Genomic DNA, 22,677 nt, shown 5'->3' on the forward strand with positions numbered 1-22,677 from the left:
TTTATAGATATTCTCAGCTTGGAACACTAAGGAACTGTATCATAAAATATTTGATGAGATCATTTTATGGAGAGTGTATGTAATTCCATTTACCAATTAGGACATGTTTGCCAAAGGACAAAACTAGTTTCTGGAGCTATATATAATTCATTCCACAAGAGATTTATTGAGCTCTCACAGTGCTAGGTGATACAAACACAAAGATTAATAAAAGAAAGTTGCTACCTTTGAAGAACTCACTGTCCACTGAGGAAAGTAGGACTACATGACAAGTAAAGTCAACACCATAACTAGCCATGAGTTTATGATTTGTAGAAAGTCAAAGACAGTTATCTTCCATAGATACCGTACCAAAACATATACAAAAAATTGTTATACTCTTGTATCAGAATAAGAGTTAATATTCAAATAATTAGCTAATTGCTCTCTAAAATAGGGTATTCACATCCTAGGGAAAGTGAAATACAAACCATAGAAATTTGGGGAAAAAATCTTAACACTTGCATTAATTTAGTCACTTCAGTCATGTCCCACTCTTTGCAACCCTATGGACTGTAGTCCACCAGGCTCCTCTGTCCACAGGATTCTCCAGAGAGGAATACTGGAGTGGGTTGTCATACCCTCTTCCAGGGGATATTCCCGACCCCGGGACTAAACTCACATCTGCCTGCATCTCCTGCATTGCAGGCGGATTCTTTATCCACTAAATCACCTGGGAAGCCCCTCTTAACATTCATACTGATACATATTTTTAACCTAGAAAAATGAGCAAAAAGGAATTGTCCTCCTTTGTTCAAGGGAAATATCAGGTTTGCCTAGGCCTGCTACTTGAATTTAACAAAAATTATATAATTTAAGTTACTGCTCACAAAATGGCAAGTGAATTTTAAAAGGATTCTACAAGGAAACCACTGATTGAAGATAATATAACATTGCCAACACAAGCAGACAACAAGAAAATAGCCATTATGACAACTCTACTCCTAGTAATCCGATTTTATAAGGTGACCCATCCCCCAATAAGTCCTAGAGAGCTAATACACAATATAGTGAACATAGGCAACAACGTTATATTATAGTCAAACTTGCTAAGAAACTAAAGCTTAATTATTCTAACCACTAAAAAGAAATAATTACATAACATGATAGAGGTCCTAATTATTGTATCATGGCAATCATATAATAATAAATAAATGTAGCAAATCAACATGTTGTACATCTTGAATTAACAGTTATATGTCAAATATATTTCAATAAAAGTAACGCTCAAATTTTAAATTAGCAAGATCATTTGAAACATACTCTATTATTAACAATAAACTTTCATATTAAAGGCATTAAAATGACTTCAGACTATACTACAAAGCTACAGTAACCAAAAGAGTACAGTACTGGAGTAAAAACAGAAATATAGATCAATGAAACAGCATAGAAAGCCCAGAAATAAACCCATTCTCCTAAGGTCAATTAATCTATGACAAAAGAGGCAAGAATATACAATGGAGAAAAGGTGGTCTCTTCAATCAGCAGTGCTTGTAAAACTGGACAGTTACATGTAAAAGAATGAAATTAGAAAATTCTCTAACATTATACACAAAAATATACTTAAAATTGATCAAAGACCTAAATGTTAAGGCTGGACACTATACAACTCTTAGAGGAAAACATAGGCAGAACACTCTTTGACATAAATGGTAGCAATATCTTTTTTGATTCACCTTTTAGAGTAATGAAAATAAAAACAAAATCAACAAATGGGACCAAATTAAACTTTATAGATTCTGCAGAACAAAGAAAATCATAAAAAACAACAAAAAAAACACAACCAACAGACTAGGAGAACATATCTGTAAACGAAGCAACAACAAGGGATTAACTGCCAAACTATATAAGCAGCTCATGCAGCTCTTTCTCAAAAAACAACTCAATCTAAAAAAAAGGACAGAAGATCTAAATAGGCAGTTCTCCAAAGAAGATACACAGATGGCCCAAGTATATGAAAAGATGTTCAACATCATTAATTTTTAGAGAAATGCAAATGAAAACTACAATGAGGCATAACCTCACATCAGTCAGAATGACCATCATCAAAAAGTCTACAAACAATAAATGCTAGAGTCGGGGTAGACAAAAGAGAAACCCTTCTACACTGTTGGTGGCAATGCAAATTGGTACAACCACCTTGGAGAACAGTACAGAGGTTCCTTAAAAATAAAGGAAAAACTATAAACAGAACTACCAAATGATCCAGCAATCCAACTACTGGGCATATATCTGGAGAAAACCATATTTCAAAAAGATAGATGCATCCCAAAGTTCACTGACACACTATTTTCAATAGTGAAGACATGGAAGCCACCAAATGTCCATTGACAGAGGAACAGATAAAGAAGATGTGGTACATATATACAATGGAATATTATTCAGCCATAAAAAAGAACAAAATAATGCCATTTCCTAGAGATTATCATACTAAATGAAGTCAGAGAAAGACAAATATCATCTGATATCACTCAAGTGGAATTTAAATTTTAAAAATGATACAAATGAACCTATTTACAAAAAGACTCACAGATTTTTAAAACAAACTTACGGTTATCAAAGCAGAAATGTGAGGGAGAAGGCATAAATTAGGAACTTGAGATTAACATATATACACTACTATACATAAAATAGATAACCAACAAGGACCTATTGTATAGCACAGGGAACCCTACTCCATATTCTGTAATAACCTATAGGGTAAAGAATCTGAAAAAGAATAAATACATAAAAATATACAGCTGGATCACTTTGCTGTACACCTGAAACTAACACAACACATAGTAAATCAAGTATACTCTGATATATATATATATACGTATATATTTTAAAGGTAGAAACTTAAAACAAAGTAACAATCTATTAAATAATAACAAATTAATAATTTTGCAATAGGGACACAGAAAGTACTTCTTACCTAATAATAATGGTTATCTATACCAGGTGCACTGCAGATGCTGATTGCAGCCAGGAAATTAAAAGACGCTTACTCCTTGGAAGGAAATTTATGACCAACCTAGATAGCATATTAAAAAGCAGAGACATTACTTTGCCAACCAAGGTCCGTCTAGTCAAGGCTACGGTTTCTCCTGTGGTCATGTATGGATGTGAGAGTTGAACTGTGAAGAAAGCTGATCGCCGAAGAATTGATGCTTTTGAACTGTGGTGCTGGAAAAGACTCTTGAGAGTCCCTTGGACTGCAAGGAGATCCAACCAGTCCATTCTAGAGGAGATCAATCCTGGGTGTTCATTGGAAGGACTGATGCTAAAGCTGAAACTCCAATACTTTGGCCACCTCATGCGACGAGTTGACTCACTGGAAAAGAGTCTGATGTTAGGAGGGATTGGGGGTGGGAGGAGACAGGGACGACAGAGAATGAGATGGCTGGATGGCATCACTGACTCGATGGACATGAGTTTGAGTGAACTCCGGGAGTTGGTGATGGACAGGGAGGCCTGGCATGCTGTGATTCATGGGGTCGCAAAGAGTCGGACAAGACTGAGCGACTGAACTGAACTGACTGACTGATACCAGGTGGCTCAGTGGTTAAAAAAAAAAAAATTCCACCTGCAATGCAGGAGATATAGGTTCCATCCCTGGGTCAGGAAGATCCCTTAGAAAAGGAAATGGCAATCTACTCCAGTATTCTTGACAGGGAAATACCAAGGACAGAGGAGCCTGGCTGGTTATAGTCAATGTGGTCACAAAAAAAGTAGGACACAACTGAACAAAATAACAAATAATAATGGTTACTATTATTGAGGACTTAAGTATAAGCTAGGCAGAGTCCTTAGCATTTTACACACACCATCCTACCCAGTATTCAAACAACTGGATTAGGCACGTACTGTTCTTTTGTTTAACAGACAGGAAAAATTGAAGGACAAACAAGATTAGGCAACAAGTCCAAGGACACAGACAATAAAGAGCATATTTAAACCAAAGTCTGTCAAAGTTCTGAACTTATTAGAGCTATGCTGTAGTAATACGGAAGAAGTCAGAAATTATTCTCTGACTAGTAGACCTGCCAATTAACTTCTCAGACCAGCAGTTTTTGAAATGTTTTTTTTAAAATACACTCTATTCAGACCAGGTAAAATATGCCATGGTGTTATAAAAAAAAAAAAAAGGGCAGTGTCATTTTTCAATCCAACTTTTTAAACTACAATGTTTTAAAACTCTACTGAAAAATTATAGACCAAGAATATTATTAACACAAATATGCATCAATATACACTATAGTTAACTAAACAACTTGTAACAAATTAAATTGATAATGACAAGACTAAACAGTAATTTATAAGGGAAGAACAGAAACAACTTGAAAAACACAACCAACTCAACAGTAATATGTATCTTTTCAAAAATATAAAATAATTCTAACTTATGCATGTCCACATGTGGAGTACGAGTTCTATAATGCTGCTTCAGACTGCTTAAGTCAGACTTCCTAGTAGAACACCGAATCAGAATCTTTTATGAACTCTAGTATTACGCTAACATGGATTTATGAATGCCACATTGTGCATATTCTTAATGCTTCCCTTGTATGGTCATTAACAAGGTGCCAAAGGATATATAAATGAAAGATTATGAGATCTCCTGACATTTGCCAGTATTTTCTCATCAAGGCCTACCAGTGACCTTGGGCCATATTTTAAGAAGTGTTTTCCTCGACTGGGCAATGCTGCTGGCTTAGTTTGGCAATGACATCTAATTCTGTGGTGGCTGCAAGAAGCTACTGTATTATTCAATCACAAAATATCTGAGACTCCCAAAGCAAATATGGCCCAATATATACAATAATTTGCAGTATTATTTTTATTTTCTATTCAGTACTTCAGTTTCTCTAAATCCAGTCTCTAATTAAAACAATCTTTCCCAAACACCTTCAAACAAAAGCATTCAAATCAGGTATCCTAAAACAAAATAACAAGTGACTCAAGTGAGTTTCAGTGCATTAATATTATTATATTTCCCCAAATATTGAAGCTTCTTCCCTACAGAGTACCTTCCTGAGTTTATGCTTCAGAAAGGGATTAAAGGTACAGAAACTCACCACCAGATTTTATTAACCTATTACCCAAAGACCTACGTTCCTCAGTCACCAACCTACCCTCGGCCTCTCAGCTCTTGTCTGTGCCACCGTGTGTGTAACTCCCTGTAAGACAACCCTCTAAGATGGAAATGACAAGTCACAGACTGCAACTTTACTGAGAAGTGGCTATCATTTTTAGATCTCAGAGTTTATATAACTACCCTTTTCAGGGTTATCAGCCTTACTGATTTCAAATCTATTGAAAATTATATGAACTGTACACTAGGAACAGAAAAATATATGCACCAAGAGCCCAAAAAAAAAAAAAATGAAAAAGTCATGATGAGTACAGAGGTTATTAGTTGTAATAATATTTGAAAATACAGGACAGCCATTTCTTTTTAATTTCTTCAGTGGCACCTTATGGGTCTGTAATATTCTTGCCCAGATTTAAATTATATGATATTTTCCTAATTAATAAAGGTTATTATAGCATGAACTCCCATTAAAGCAGTGGAATCATCAATTGTAACAATTTAATTTCCTTGTAGTGACGCTACTGTGAACATTTGGATTATTGTCTGGGTAAAGGAAATTGGCTTTTCATTTGTAGATGTTATAAAAATGTTCTGCTGTGCATACTTTGATGCAGTTTGTTAAACCCTGCTATCTTGGCTATCTTCTGAGAAAACTGAAATAAAAGATCAACTGAGAAATCAGTCTACCTAAAAATCTTGATTTACAAATTTATCTGTTGCCATTCTAGCACATAATCTAACATGTTCACAAATTATACTAGTCTTCCTTTTGTCCCCCCCGCCACATATAATCCCTTCTCTTTGGTTTTATGAGCATTGTCTTTGTTCCTCCAACATACCATTCTCTACTGCAATGAAAAGAAAGAATAAAACTCAGAGATAATTATCCTCATGTAGGAGAAAGAAATGGCAACCCACTCCAGTGTTCTTGCCTGGAGAATCCCAGGGAAGGGGGAGCCTGGTGGGCTTCCGTCTATGGGGTCACACAGAGTCGGACACGACTGAAGTGACTTAGCAGCAGCAGCAGCAGTCTAGTAGTTACTGTACAAAATAAGACCCACTGACCCAAATCTATGGCTTACACCAAGTGAAAGTGAAAGTCATTCAGTCCTGTCCAATTCTTTGTGACCCCATGAACTATACAGTCCATGGAATTCTCCTGGCCAGAATACTAGAGTGGGTAGCCGTTCCCTTCTCCAGCAGACCTTCTCAACCCAGGGATTGAACCCAGGTCTCCCATACTGCAGGCGGATTCTTTACCAGCTGAGCTACCAGGGAAGCCCTTCTACAGCCAAAGCCAAATTTATAGTGTATACATAGAATAAGGGCATGAAGAGCACATATCAAGAAAATGACTCATTTTACGAACAAAAAATTTAGGCAAAGAGTTCAAGAAATCCACATCTCTTATAACTAGGGGGAGAATGGACTTTTCCTATAAAACTGTCATCTTTTCATGATCCAAACTTAATCCCACCCCAGATCTTCCACAAACCCCCGTGAATAAACAAACATGTGGCCTGCCTGTATGTGCACTCTTCTGGTGCAAATATAAACTTCACCCGCACTGTGGAAGAATAAAATGCATTAGAAAAGAATAATGCATGCTTCTCCCCTTCTGTCTTAGAACAAAAACTCTAAAGGGTAGTGGATAGGTTTTTTGTATTCTGTGCACTTATACCCTCAAGATGCTACTGAATAATTGATGAGCTGATGATTAGACTGCTATTCTCAGTTCTGAACAATATTCATAGGCCAAATTTAATTCACATCTAATACTGAATTTTATAATACTAATTCTACCTCTTTTATCATCATCAGAATATGCATCAAGGCTGTTCTCTGTTCCTTAGAATTCCATCAGTTGATTCTTTACCTAAAGTCATAATCTTGGTACGTAACCAGCTCAACCACAGTACCAACTTGGGATGTCACTGACACAAATTCTCATAGCCCATCAAGAAAAGCTACCAGGACCATGCCTTTATAAGAGAAGCAAGCCTCCAATGCAGACATGTTTAGGAATATAATTAGAAATAATTATATTCACAGAAGAGGAAGAGATACTAGTTATACTTTATATAAACAGACTACTTACTGCTTTTTCTAAGAGAAAAAATAAACTGTAAATAATAAAACTTTTAACATTAAGATGGAGTTCATTTAGTTTAATGCCATCATATTATCTGACAAACATAAAATGATCAAATGTAGCAGAAATCCTGCAATAGACAAATCCCTGCAATCCATTTTCTCCTCCAAGTTTATAAAAGAAGCTTATGTTTTACTTGGCTAACAGGGTGGCGTCTGCTGCTGATAAGGAATGTTCATAAAATACTTCCTTTGCTGTGTTATGCCTATCGGTAAATCTAAAGTAACCCATACACCCTGTAGAGAAGGAGGACTTTAAATAATGGAAGAAGGCATCTTTTTAAGGATATTAAATGAAAGATGTTCCATGCAGACAAGATGGCAAAGGCAAGAATCTCAGGGCACTATCAGAAAATGCGAAACTGAAAAGGAAGCGTGCTTTGAGTAACAACAGAAAAGAAACAGAAACAGACAGACAGCATGGTAGAATCTCGCACTGTGAAACCTGTCTAAACTAAGAGGCCGTCAAGGGAACACAGACCAGAGACTGGGACATAGTTCTGCTGGGTAAGATCTGGGCAAATCATTTCAAGTCTCTGAGATTCATCCTTTATCTTAGAAAAGGAGTGGATGGAGTTAGGCCACATTCTGTGGTCCCTTCAAGTTCTAAATCTCTATATAACTAAATCAAATATGTAGGATCTGTGATCTCATGTGACTGTTGGAAGTATAAACTGGTTCAGCTTTTTAGAGGTTAGCTTAGTACAATCTGTCAAATTTTTAAATATATATTTCCTATAATCCAGCAACTGTGCTTCTAGAATATTTATTTCAGCATTGCTTGCAATAGCAGACGGGTGAGGGGGGAGGTGATAAATTGCAATGCATTCATACAATACAGCCATTAATAAAAAGGGAACAGATCCAAAGTTCTGACCCGAGCTCCAAAACACAGTAAGTGAAGAGGACAGGCTTTAGTTCAACAGGATTCAACTACATAAATATATGTATATATACAATTAAGAAGGCACTTAAATATCTACTGAATGAATTAAGTAAATACACACATTGGAAACAAGAACTGCAAGGCCACACACTAACTATTAACAGCAGTAAGTAACCTCCAGGGAAGGGGTGGGAGTTGGGATGGAAGGGAATAAATGGGAAGGTTTATGTTTAAACTCCAGAGAAGGCAATGGCAACCCACTCCAGGACTCTTGCCTAGAAAATCCCATGGACGGAGGAGCCTGGTGGGCTGCAGTCCATGGGGTTGCTACGAGTCAGACATGACTGAGCGACTTCACTTTCACTTTTCACTTTCACACATTGGAGAAGGAAATGGCAACCCACTCCAGTGTTCTTGCCTGGAGAATCCCAGGGACGGGGGAGCCTGGTGGGCTGCCGTCTATAGGGTCACACAGAGTCGGACACGACTGAAGTGACTTAGCAGCAGCAGCATGTTTAAACTCAATGCACTTCTGAAGAGTATCCTTTTTTTTTTTTAATTGGAGTATAACAGCTTTACATTGTTGTGGTAATCAATTTATCTTTTAAATATTTCAAAAAATTTTAAGTGGAACCTTTAAAAAGTGATGAAATATCTGTTTATCTAAAGGAAGCCTCCCCCCTCCCCCCACCACCAAACAAAAGGATGAAAACACTGATATAGATGATCTCTGACCTGCTGTGCTCTTTTCTTCTCAAATTATCTCTCAGAAAAGTAAACATTGATGGAACAGATTTTTAGTAAATAAGAGATTTTTAATAGCTAAAATAAGCCAAAACAAAATCCTGGAGGGCAGTGACTAGGTCCTTCTCACATCCCACAAGGACAGTATTCAACAAACAAATATCACACTGGAATGAAATGATCCAAGCACAGGTTGGAGACACAAACTTGGGACTCCATGTCGCTCTCCCGGAGCTGATTATAAAAATACATGTGCTCATCTTAAAAATCTCTCTCAACAGTTTACAACCAAATGTTTTCATTAAGACGTTCTCCCTCCCTCTTAATATTCAGCAGGTGTTTGGTTTCCAAATTTCCACTTTGCTAATCAAGGCTATATTCCTGTATCACACTTTGCATGATGTTTCTCATATTTTTCAAGTATTTTAAAACTTAAAACATTATGCAGCATTTTTTTTTTTGGTGTTCTCTTCCTAAGTGTCTCGTGATTTATGGTTTTTCAATTGTAAACTCTATAGATACTTCAAGAAGGTAAACAAGCATTAACAGTATAGTCCTGAGAGTTAACATTCTGGTAAAAAATCTTCGCTATATCACTATTTTATTTTTCCATCCACAAAAATATAAAACACCGGCTGACGTGCTTTTTAGTGCACAGGTCTGCATTCTCAGAGGAAGGATAGGACTGTTCTTTCTACATACCAATATTATTTAGCTTGTTGGGATAAGCCTGTGTTGCTTTTCCTAAGGGGAAGGACTGAGGGAAAGCAAGTGTTTAAGAATGAAAAGTTCACGAAAGAAAATGATTCACACAGCTCAGTTCCAGGTATATTTGCTTCTCAGCTAATATTCAACTCAACAAGCAATTGGGTGTAGCCTAGCTACAGGGTGAAGAAAGTAACAGGTGATGAGCATTACCCATAAATACAAACTTGAAGAGCTAATTACTCTTCTCCTGTGCTGTAACGCCTGTAACTTAAAGCGATCACACAGCAAGTGATCACTACACTTTGTTCTCCAATCTTACCCCTTGCACATTTAACAGAAGATGACAGTCCAAAAACAAGTAATGTATAAGTTTTAGAATTCTTAAGTCTTTCCCATAGAAACAACATTCCAACATCTCATGGCCAGTCACAAATGCATCTTTATTTCCAAAAGTACTTAAAGATCAGACCACTATGGAAACTATACCCATAACACTATACAAAAATGGTGAGTCTCAACGTGGGAAGAAAAAAAAAAGATACCTCACGTAGCTTCAGGGCGATAGGAGAGAAAATTCTTCTCCACTCGTCCCTGCTTGCTGGATAAGACCTGGGAATTACCACTCTGCCTTCTTCATTGGTTTCATCTGCAGATTTTTCAGCAGGTTCTCTCTCTCTCTGGCTCCACTCAGCATAACAGAATTTTCACGTACTCTCCTGCCCCCTTGGAGTTGCACTGGCCAAAATGGTAGCTAGTCACTGAACCTTTGAATACATGGCTAGTCCAAGTTGAGACATGCTATAAAATAAACACTGTATTTCAAAGACTTATGAAAACATCTCACTTATTTTTTCACACTGAGATGTGAAACGGCAATATTTTAGATATACAGGGCTCAATAAAAATATCTCTAAATTAATTTGACCTGTTTTTCTTTCCTTCATCATGGCTACTAAAAAGTTTCAATTACAAACATAGCTTGCATTTGTAGCTCACATTATGTTTCTCCTGGCAGAACTGCTTATAAATTGTATTAGAAAAAGCAGTAAAAAGTATCCAGAGTCACACTGCCCGAGTTCAAATCTTGGCATCACCACTTATTACTATATAACCCTTGACACAGTGGGTTTCTAAGCCTTGTTTTTCTAAGCCTCCATGTTTTCTTCTATAAAATGTGGTGGTACTAAAGAACTATATCTTACAGGAGTGCTGGTAGAATTAAGTAAGGTAAAACAATTACTATGGTGCCTGACACATAATAAATGTTCAGTATTAACCACTATTATCACCCCACTATACTATTATTATTATTCGCTAATACATGGGGTGGGGGAAAGGACAGAGACAAGTGGATTAAAAAAATGGAAAGAGGGCACAAACACAGACAGTCCAGAGAGAATTTCACGTTTCTCTTCCAAAGACACAGCACCCATGGAGACCCACACTATTCAGAGGCAGCATCTGAGTATTTCCAGTACACTTTCTTCCACATGAATATGTCAGAGGACACGGAAACACAGTTAAAAGGGCATGGCCACTCCTGCAGCAGTTTGAAGAAGCTTAGCTTTGACACTGGAAGACAGATTTGCTAACAAGGTATCAGCAAAGTATACTCCTTGGCTACTGGTAACCTCACTCGTAAATGAGAAGAAAGGGTTAAAGTTCTCTGAAGTCCGTTCCAACTACTGAACACTCTTCTCTCTTTCCAAAATGGTTGCAAAGCAAAAACAGCTACACCAGAGGTCCAGACCACCACATAAACACCCAACTTAAGCACAGATGTTGCCTTATCACCACGTGTCCAGCCTATAGTGAAAACCAGGGATTTGGAATTTTTGGCTCTTCTGAGATTTCATTGTCTTCTCTCATACAACCAAGCTTTTACTACTGGAAATTCTTACATTCTCATCTGGCTAAATTCGCCTGCTCTTTCAAGGTTCAGGAACAGACCTCACACCCTTCAGCAACAGCCTCCACTGATACTGCCAACCTTCGTCAGGTGTCTCTTTTATGTGCTTTAAAATCAGCTTGTTTTCCTCCATCACTGTCCCATCAACAGCATGCAGTGATCTTGTTAGTGATTTGTCTCATCGGTAAGCAAACCTCCAGAGAGGAAGAACATGAGTTCACGCAACGAATCCTGAATCAATGTCTTAGTCGTCTTTACATTCCCAGTAGCTAATACAGTTTCTAGCATATTTAAGCCCTCAAAGTTAACCAAAAAAGGCCATATAGATATTAGCCGCTCTCTTCCCTGAACTCCAGATCTCAACATCCCACTGCCTACTTTATATCTCTACTTGGTTACCTCAAAAGTACTTCAAAATTCACTTTGTCCTGCCTACATCTCTCTGCCGCTAAAAAACCTGCCCTACAATGTTCCCCAGCTCTGTGAACCCAATTATGGAAACCAGAATGACATCTACTTCAACCTTACCTCCCATACCTAATTTATCAGCAAGCGTTTTAATTTTACCTCCTACATGAGCTCTCAAACTCATTTACTTCTTGGCAACTTCCATTCTAGTCCACACCACCCCTGTCTCTCACTCAGACCGCCTTTCTAACCCATCACTCTGTTTTTACTCCAAACTGTTCCCTTACAGCAACCAGACTGAATGTCACATTCTAAAACTGATTATGAACAATTTCCCTGAACCCCTCCATGACTCTCATCCCCACTTGAATACCGTCAGGAGCTTCCCAAGCCTCTTAACACAAGAGAAGGAAAAACACTTAACTAGGCCTTCGAGGCTTATGGAGTCTGGCTCCCTTCTGACTCCACAGTTATTTCCCTAATGTTCCTTGGCACATGATAAGCTCCCTCAGGCCAGAGGGCTTTGCCATAGTTATAGTCAATCCTGTAATCAGGCAACCTTATATGGGACACTCCAGTCAACTGGAGAGGTTCTCCTGCTGGCTTTGAAGAAGTTGTCAGGTTGTGAGAGGGCCCTGAAGTTAGACCTGAAAGTGGCCTCTAGGAGCTGAGAGGGACCCCCAGCAGACAGTCAGCAAAAAAAATGAGGACCTCAGTCATTCTGCTAACAACCAAAGAGGCTGGTGGAGGACCCCAAATCTCAGATGAAACCACAGCCCCTGCAGTCCCCTCAAATTCAGCCTGGTAAGACCCAGACCAAAGAATATAGCTATCCCATGCCTGGACTTCTGACCTACAGAAATTATCATGAGGGGCTGCAGTTTCAAGCTGTAAGTTTGTGGCACACCAACAGAAAACTAATGCAGTGGCCATCAACCCTATCAGACTCAACACCCACTTTTTATAACAAAAATTTTGCTATATTGCCTACTGTTCTGTAATATAATTCATAAATTGAGAACCTACTAGTTACTTATAAAAAATACATTAGCTATAAGGGAGAGATTTTTTAATAATTTATAATAAAATAATATGCATCTCAACCAAATTAGAAAACCAAACTGTCCCTATAAATTTTCATAATGCCTTCTGAGGAGAGAGTCCATAACCATAGCCACTGCTTGCCAGGACACTGTATCTAGAACACATTGACTCAAAATTAGAATATTTAATCTTAAAATGCTTATTACTTGCTAATTTTGTTTCTTTACGCATCATGCTGTAAAGGATGTCTTTGAAAATCACAGTAGCATAATATTGTTGTTTTAACCTTTTCCCAAAATGGACTTAAGAAGGTTTGAAAGCCTCATAATTTCCTTTTATCCCTCCTCCTTCTCAATTATTTAGTACTCACTGGGCACGTGATACTGTTACTCAAAATTAATTTTCACACTTAAATAGACTTTTAAAGCTTCTAATTAATTTCCCAACTCTCGTTTTTTAGATGTGAACAGAGAATCACCATCATCTAGTGGCTCATTATACACACTATAAAATATTTCACCCCAGCTGTGAAGCTGGCCATAGTAAATACATTTTGTTGCCTTAATCAAGATTTATGATAATATAATAATGTAATTTTTAAAGGCCACATGCCAAAGTACTTTCTAAATTAATAGAAATACTTAGTACTTAACCTATAACACACTTAAAAATCATCACACAGTCTCGCAGGTAGCTCTGTGCCTCTGTGCCCAGGGCTAGTAACAACTGATGGAGAGCCTGTCACGGAGCCCATTTACTTGATTTACTTTACAGTAGCCTTCTAAGGACACATACATAATGGGTACACACTGTGTGATGGGAAAATAAATTATTTAGTCTGGACAACCGGACAGTGTTACCACTAAGTTATTAATTCACTGAGAGGGGCAAATACCCTGCATAGCTTTTTTTCATACCCAATAGCAACACTATTTAGTAACTATTTACAGATCCCCAGGAACTGAGAGCTAGAAAGGACTAATCTACAGCCATCAGTGGCAGAAACTAGGATAAGATAAGGGGAGATAAGGCTAAGGGTTCTAAATCTCCTCAATCAGAAAATGGGGATAACCACAACCCTGGTAGGGTGGTTACGAAGATGCAGTGAAACAATATAAACACATGAAGGATACAGTATATGCTTGACACTTAATACCCCATAACTATCATTTTCTTGCCCTGGGTTTCCTCCACCAATTTCCCCTATCACATTTTTTTTTTTTTTTAACCAAAACATCATTTAGGATGATGTACATTTGGCAATGATCTTCTGACAGGTATACTGCATTGATATACAAATTAGAGCAAACTATGTATTTCATTCAGAACAGAAGGACTCACTAGGAGGCTACAGAGGAAGCAGCTGACTCCAAACCTCAGGAGTTAAGCCTATACCCCTCAACAGTTTAAAATACTTTCAACTTGTTGGACTGAGCCCATATCAGCTTAGCCACGGTGGACAGCATATAGGCCAGTCTTTTGGAAATTATTCATTTATTATTTTTGGCTGTGCTGGGTCTCCACTGCTGCACATGGGCTTTCTCTAGTTGCGGAGAGCAGGGGCTGCTCCCTAGTCGTGGCGCACAGACTGCGCACAGTGGTGGCTTCTCTTCAGGCGGGGTACAGGCTCTAGGTGCTTGGGCTTCAGTAGTGGTGGCGCACAGATTTTAGTTGCCTGCAGCATGTGGAATCTCCCCAGACCAGGGATCAAACCCATGTCCACTGCACTGGCAGGTGGATTCCCATCTACAGCACCACCAAGGAAATCTCGTGTCAGTTTTTCAATACTGTACTTTACACATAGTTTCTAACTCCTTTTCCAGTATTTGCTAAAACTTTTCATAAGATTATCTTTACCCGTGGTCACCTCTTCCTAATGTGCGATTCACTCCTGAATCCACTGAAGTCTCATTATCAGCCCACTGCTCTACTGAAACCGTTCTTATCGAAGCCATTAATAACCTCTTAATTGGAATAGATTCCAGCTCTGTTAGAAATAAAGCTAATAAGATGCAACAATTTTTAAAATATCCAACAGTAGGCAGGGGACACCGTCCTGGTCTGGGGCACAATGGTGCCAGCTCAGTTCTGGATGATACAGATGGGTCACCTTGCTACCTACTCCTTATGCCCATGGGGCCTAGGCCTCCCCAAGCAGCAGCCCTCATGCTTCACGTAGGGCAATTCCTAAGCTGAAAGGCCAGGAAGGGCTTCTGAAAGTCAAATGGCTACTGTAGGGACTTCCTTGGTGGTCCAGTGGCTAAGGCTCCACGCTCCCCATGCAGGGGGCCTGGTTCAACCCCTGGTCAGGCAGATTCCACATGCCACACCTAAAATGCAGCACAGTCAAATAAATAAATTAACTTAACAAAAAAAGAAATCGAGGGAAAAAATAACAAAGAAAAATCACCAACAAAACTTAATTTATAAAACCTTGCTTCACATTTCAAACACTACTCCCTTTTCTCCAAAGCATCCTTCCAGAAAATACTGTGAATACACAAGTCAGAAACACTATAGCATGTGCTACAACAAAGGTAATCAATTTCAGCTGAGAAAACAACTTCATATGACAGACTCATGGCTGTTTCAGAATATGTCTGCAAACTTTTTGACATCCTCCCCAAAATGGTGGAACCTAAAAGGCTTCCCTTGGACTCAGTGACCCACTTACAACAAAGAGAATTTTGTGGCAGCGTGTTGTCAAGATAGGGTATATAAGGCATGTGGTTTCCTCTTGGATCACTTGCTCTGGGTAAAGCCAGCTGACATACTGTGAGGATAATCAAGCAGCCCTACAAAGACCTGAGGCTGCAGCCATCATGGAGGCAGATCCTCCAGCCCCATTCAAGTCTTTAGATGACCTGTCACAGAATGTCTACAATTGAGTCAGAATCCACCCAGCTAAATTTCTCACCCAAAGGTACTGTTAGATAAGAAATATTTGTCATTTTAAGCTGCTAATTTAGAGGTAATTTGTTACATGTTATGCCATGTTCAATCGCTTCAGTCCTGTCCAACTCTGCAACCCCAGGCTCCTCTCTTCATGGAATTTTTCAGGCATGAATACTTGGGATTTTTCAGGCATGAATACTGGCGTGTGTTGCCATTTCCTCCTCCCCGGGGCCTTCCAGACCCAAGGATCAAACCTGCATCTCCTGCATTGCAGGCAGATTCTTTACAGCTAAGCTACCAGGGAAGCCCAAATTTGTCACATAGCAATAGATAACAAATATTTGGGTTTAATATTTGTCCATTTTTATAATTTTAATTTTATTTAAAAGTTTATTATGAAATTAGTGGAAATCAACTATGCTTTACAAAGATAATTATAGTCACTATTTCCAGGAATGTATAAAATTGGACTCAAAAGGTATCAGAATGAGAACATCAAACCAGAAGTAGAATATATACCCAAGTATCTAGCTTGTAAATAGATTTAAAAAATAAACACCTGAGTGGGTGAAAGGAATAAGTGGTGTGGAAAGAAAGACAATTAGCTGAGAAATTTCAATTCGGGGTGAAGCACCAAGATATTTTTCCCTAAGTGATAACAAAGGAGTTCTGAATTTACTTTAAATATCATTAGCTTGGAAAAGTACAATTCTTCCTCTAGAAGACTGCACCTATGCACAGAGAATGGAAAATCTGAATGTTTATGTAAAATAACCTGTCAGTCAACCAAAAACTTTTGGGTCAAATATAGCATGTCTTCACAGGAAAATCCGCATGGGGGCCTTTAACTGTCTACCTCCTTTTCTTCTCCATTTCTAACAATATTATCAAATTGCTTCAATCATTCAGGCAGTTATTAAAAGTCTTACTTCTCAAACAACTTCCCCCAAATCAGCAGACACAAGATTGGATTTCTTCATCTAAATATTTCCATGCTAGGGCCCCATGCTGACGGCGCTGAAGAGCACGGCTGTGGAGACCAAGCATGGGGCTGCAGACTTGTCCCACCTCACTGGTCACAAACACAGGCAAACTGTTCTCCCCATTCTGAAACTCAGCTGCCTAATTAATAAAATGAGGGTAATATTCAATTTACAAGGTTTTATTATGAGTAGAAAAGGCCTAGCATAATGCAGCCACTTGATAAACAGTGGCTAACTGTTTTTGCTTATATGCACTATATTTCCAACAGAGAAGGCAAAGGCACCCCACTCCAGTACTTTTGCCTGGAAAATCCCATGGACGGAGGAGCCTGGTAAGCTGCGGTCCATGGGGTCGCTAAGAGTCGGAGACAACTAAGTGTCTTCACTTTCACTTTTCACTGTCATGCATTGGAGAAGGAAATGGCAACCCACTCCAGTGTTCTTGACTGGAGCATCCCAGGGACAAGGGAGCCTGGTAGGCTGCCGTCTATGGGGTCGCACAGAGTCGGATGCGACTGAAGCGACTTAGAGCAGCCGCAGCGGCAACTATATTTCCAAACCAAGAAAACAAGGACAGAGACTGCCAAAATATTTACTGTGTCACATAAAGACCCAAAAGGCAGCCCAGGAGATTAATGAGGATTTAGCAGCAGCAGCAGCAGCATGGCACACTATTATTTCTGGAATATTATAAAAGCTTACAAGATGAAATCAAAACTGAACACTCAGGTGTTCAAATATTAGAGAACCTAGACTGTGATCAATATTTATATAACATATCATATTCTGTTTTGTTGTTGATCAGTCGCTTAGTCGTATCCGACTCTTTGCGACCCCATGGACTACAGCCTACCAGGCTCCTCCGTTCATGGGATTTTCCAGGCAAGAATACTGGTGTGGATTACCATTTCCTTCTCCAGGAGATCTTCCCAACCCAGGGATTGAACCCAGGTCTCCCACCTTGTAGGCAGACACTTTACCATCTGAGCCATCAGGGAAGTACAGGGAGCTTGCTTAAACTCATGTCCATTGAGTCGGTGATGCCATCCAACCATCTCGTGCTCTGTCATCCCCTTCTCCTCCTGCCTTCAAGCTTGCCCGGCATCAGGGTCTTTTCTAGTGAGTCAGTTCTTCCATCAGGTGGCCAAAGTAGTGGAGTTTCAGCTTCAACATCAGCCCTACCAATGAACACCCAGGACTGATCTCCTTTAGGATGGACTGGTTGGATTTCCTTGCAGTCCAAGGGACTCTCAAGAGTCTTCTCCAACACCACAGTTCAAAAGCATCAATTCTTCAGCACTCAGCCTTCTTTATGGTCCAACTCTCACATCCATACATGACTACTGGAAAAACTGAAAAAACTAGACAGACCTTTGTTGGCAAAGTAATGTCTCTGCTTTTTAATATGCTGTCTAGGTTTGTCTTTTTCTTTCAATGAACACCTTTTAATTTCATGGCCACAGTCACCATCTAGAGTGATTTTTCAGTCCAAGAAGATAAAGTCTGTCACTGTTTCCTCATCTATTTGCCATGAAGTGATGGGATCGACAAGGCTTCCCTTGTGGTAAAGAATCCGCTTGCAATGTGGGAGACCTGAGTTTAATCCCTGGGTTGGGAAGATCCCCTGGAGAAAGGAAAGGCTATCCACTCCAGTTTTCTGACCTAGAGAATTCTATGGATTGTATAGTCCATGGGGTTGCAAAGAGTCAGACACGACTAAGGAACTTTCACTCACTTGATGGGACCGAATGCCATTGATAGTCATTTTTTCAACGTTGAGTTTCAAGCCAGCTTGTTCACTCTCCTCTTTCATTTTCATTAAGAATCTCTTTAGTTCCTCTTTACTTTCTGCCATTAGCATGGTGTCATCTGCATATCTGAGGTTATTGATATTTCTCCCAGCAATCTTGATTCCAGCTTGTGCTTCATCCAGCCTGGCATTTCGTATGATGTACTCTGCATATAAGTTAAATAAGCAGGGTGACAATATACAGCCTTGATGTACTCCTTACCCAATTTTGAACCAGTCTGTTGTTCCATGTCTAGTTCTAACTGTTCCTTCTTGACCTGCATACAGGTTTCTCAGGAGGCAGGTAAGGTGGTCTGGTAGTCCCATCTCTAAAAATTTTTCAGTTTGTTGTAATCCACACATTCAAAGGCTTTAGCATAGTCAATGAAGCAGACGTTTTTCTGGAATTCTCTTGTTTTTTCAATGATCCAGCTGACGTTGGCAATTTGATCTCTGGTTCTTCTTTCTGCCTTTTCTAAATCTAGCTTGAACATCTGGAAGTTCTCAGTTCATGAATCAAGAGAAATGTTTCTCTCCTCTATCAAATTATATATTCTTTGATTGCTTTAAAAAAATTCTGGACTTCCCTGGTGGCACAGTGGATAAGAATCTGCCTGCCATTGCAGGGGACACAGGTTCAGTCCCTGCTCTGGGAAAATTCCACATGCTGCAGAGCAACCAATCCCAAGCACCACACTATTGAGCCAGTGCTCAAGAGCCCGAGAGCCACAACTAATGAGACCCTGTGCCAAAACCACTGAGGTCTGCATGCCCTAGAGCCCGCACGCTGCAACTACTAAGCCTGTGTGCTGTAACTACTGAAGCCCATGCACCTAGAGCCCAAGTGCCACAACAAGAGGGGCCACCACAATGAGAAGCCGGCACACTACTATACAGTAGTAGCCCCCGTTCACTGCAACTAGAGAAAGCCCGCACAAAGCAATGAAACTGAGCGCAGCCAGAAATAAAAATAAAGACAACTTAAAAAATTTTTTGTATCTCTCTATATTCTCTCTCGGCTCTAGCATACATACACAGGGCTGAAAAACTTTATCTTCAAGTCCTCAATGTCTACTCATGTTAATATTTGTTGTTGTTCAGTCACTCAGTCGTGTCCGACTCTTTGCAATCCCAAGGACTGCAGCCCACCAGGCTTCCCTGTCCTTCACTACCTCCCGGAGTTTGCTCAAACTCATGTCCATTGAGTCGGTGATGCCATCCAACCATCTCATCCTCTGTCAGCCCCTTCTCCTCTTGCCCTCAATCTTTCCCAGCATTGGGGTCTTTCCCAATGAGTCAGCTCTTTGCATCAGGTAGCAAAAGTATTGGAGTTTCTGCTTCAGCATCAGTCCTTCCAACGAATATTCTTGATGTCTACTCATAACAATATAGTCTTAAGACTGTAAAATTCAGGCAACAGAGCTTCCTTTCACAAGGTGTATATCATGCCCTGCCAAGTCGCTTCAGTCATGTCAGACTCTTTGTGACCCTGTGGACTGTAGCCTGCCAGGCTCCTCTGTCCATGGGATTCTCCAGGAAAGAATACTGGAGTGGGTTGCCATTTCCTCCTCCAGGGGTTCTTCCCAACTAAGGGATCAAACCCAAGTCTCCCACATTGCAGGCAGATTCTTTACCTTGGAGCCACCAGACCCCTAACTAAAGCCAGTGTTGGATAACCAGAGCAATGAGCATTTCTCTATGTGTAGCACTCTGCACAGTTTCTGGCACATAGTATATACTTAATGAATGAATGTTAGGAGAAAGAATAAAGTGAGTGAACAAGAGCCAAATGAAGCATGCTGAGTAGCTAACAGGTCTAGCTACAATTTAACTCCTGAAATCTCTTTTCAATGTGTTTATATCTTTGCACAACTATTATCTGATTTCCTTATATAGCAGTTTTCATTCCAATCCCAAAGGGCAATGTCAAAGAATGTTCAAACGACCAAACAATTGCCCTCATTTCACATGCTAGCAAGGTAATGCTCAAAATCCTTCAAGCTAGGATCCAATAGTATGTGAACTGAGAACTTCCAGATATATAAGCTAGACTTAGAAAACATAGAGGAACCAGAGATCAAATTGCCAACATCTGTTGGATCACAGAAAAAAGAGAGAATTCCAGAAAAACATCTACTTCTGCCTCATTGACTATGTTAAAGCCTTTGACTGTGTGGATCACAATAAACTCTAGAAAATTATTAAAGAGGTGGAAATACCAGACCATCTTACCTGCTTCCTGAGAAACCTGTATGCAGATCAAGAAGCAACAGTTAAAACCACACATGGAACAACGGACTGGTTCGAAATTAGGAAAGTAGTATAGCAAGGCTGTATATTGTCACCCTGCGTATTTAACTACTGTGCAGAGTACACCAGGCAAAATGCTGGGCTGGATGAATCACAAGTTGGAATCAAGATTGTCAGGAGAAATATCAACAACTTCAGACATGCAGATTTGTTGTTGTTCAGTTGCTCAGTCATGTCTGACTCTTTGCAACCCCATGGATTGCAGCATGCCAGGCTTCCCTGTCCTTCTCTACCTCCCAGAGTTTGCTCAAATTCATGTCCATTGAGTTGGTGATGTCATCCAACCATCTCATCAAGAGGCTCTTTAGTTCTTCTTCACTTTCTGCCATTAGGGTGGTATCATCTGCATATCTTAGAATGCAGATGAGAATACCAGACCACCCTACCTGCCTCCTGAGAAACCTGTATGCAGGTCAAGCAACAGTTAGAACCAGACATGAGACAATAACCTGGTTCAAAGTTGGGAAAGGAGTACATCAAGGCTGTATATTGTCACCCTGCTTATTTAACTTATATGCAGAGTACATCATGCGAAATGCCAGGCTGGATGAAGCACAAGCTGGAATCAAGATTGCTGGGAGAAATATCAATAACCTCAGATATGCAGATGACACCATGCCAATGGCAGAAAGTGAAGAGGAACTAAAGAGCCTCTTGATGAAGGCGAAAGAGGAGAGTGAAAAAGCTGGCTTGAAACTCAATATTAAAAAAATGAAGATCATGGCATCTGGTCCCATCACTTCATGGCAAATAGATGGGGAAACAGTGGAAACAGTGACAGACTTTATTTTCTTGGGCTCCAAAATCACTATGGATGATGACTGCAGTCATGAAATTAAAAGACACTTGCGCCTTGGAAGAAAAGCTATAACAAACCTAGAAAACATATTAAAAAGCAGAGACATCATTTTGCCAACAAAATTCCATATAGCCAAAGCTATATTTTTTCCAGTAGTCATGTACGGATGTGAGAGTTGGACCATAAAGAAAGCTGAGCACTGAAGAATTGATGCTTTTGAATTATGGTGTTGGAGAAGACTCTTGAGAGTCTCCTGGACTGCAAGGAGATCCAACCAGTCAATCAAAGGTAATCTACCCTGAATATTCATTAGAAGTACCGCTGCTAAAGCTCCAATACTTTGGCCACCTGATGCGAAGAGCCAAGTCACTAGAAAAGACCATGATGCTGGAAAAGATTGAGGGCAGAAGGAGAAGGGGACAACAGAGGATGAGATGGCTAGATGCCATCACCAACTCAATGGACATGAATTTGAGCAAACTCTGGGAGATGGAGGACAGGGAAGCATGGCATGGTATAGCTCATGGGGTCGCAAAGAGTTGGGACACAAGTGAGCAACTGAACGACAACAATACAGAAGAACTCCCTTCTAACTCCCTATCATAGATGCATGACTAACATCTAAGATATCAGCACTAACATTTGTGCTACATGCGTATATGAGGCATGTAAGACACAAAGTATATCAGCAGAGAAGAAGTCCTTATGTTCCTGTTCCTCTCCATCCGCATTTCTGTGATTTTATCTCATTCTATTTCTTTCCTTTGAGTTTTGCCCATTTTGCCCATTCTATAGTAAACATCCCAGGTACATAAAGTATATTCCTTTCTTACTCTATAAACCTTTGAAGTACCTAATAAAAGACACAGATTGTAATCTTGGCATTTTTTAAAGACAGAATGTTCAGACTTTTCAAAATAAATTTTTTATTT

The 22,677-nt window shown here is 39.5% G+C and overlaps 1 protein-coding gene across 4 annotated transcripts in view; it reads right to left on the reverse strand.

The window, feature by feature from the left end:
- Nucleotides 1-22,677, reverse strand: part of BTBD9 (BTB domain containing 9) — a 437,363-nt gene that overhangs the window by 409,634 nt on the left and 5,052 nt on the right. The window contains exon 1 of one of the 4 annotated variants that reach the window (XM_055407252.2): nucleotides 2,960-3,064. The exons of the other annotated variants lie outside the window; for them this stretch is intronic. The gene's annotated coding sequence lies outside the window, so the exon portion shown is untranslated. Of the gene's footprint in view, nucleotides 1-2,959; nucleotides 3,065-22,677 lie in introns of those variants that run through there. 4 annotated transcript variants of the gene reach the window in all.

This window comes from Moschus berezovskii, chromosome 23 (assembly GCF_049115385.1).
Source record: "Moschus berezovskii isolate FMDL1 chromosome 23, NW_MosBer_1.0, whole genome shotgun sequence".
Lineage (NCBI taxonomy): Eukaryota > Metazoa > Chordata > Mammalia > Artiodactyla > Moschidae > Moschus > Moschus berezovskii.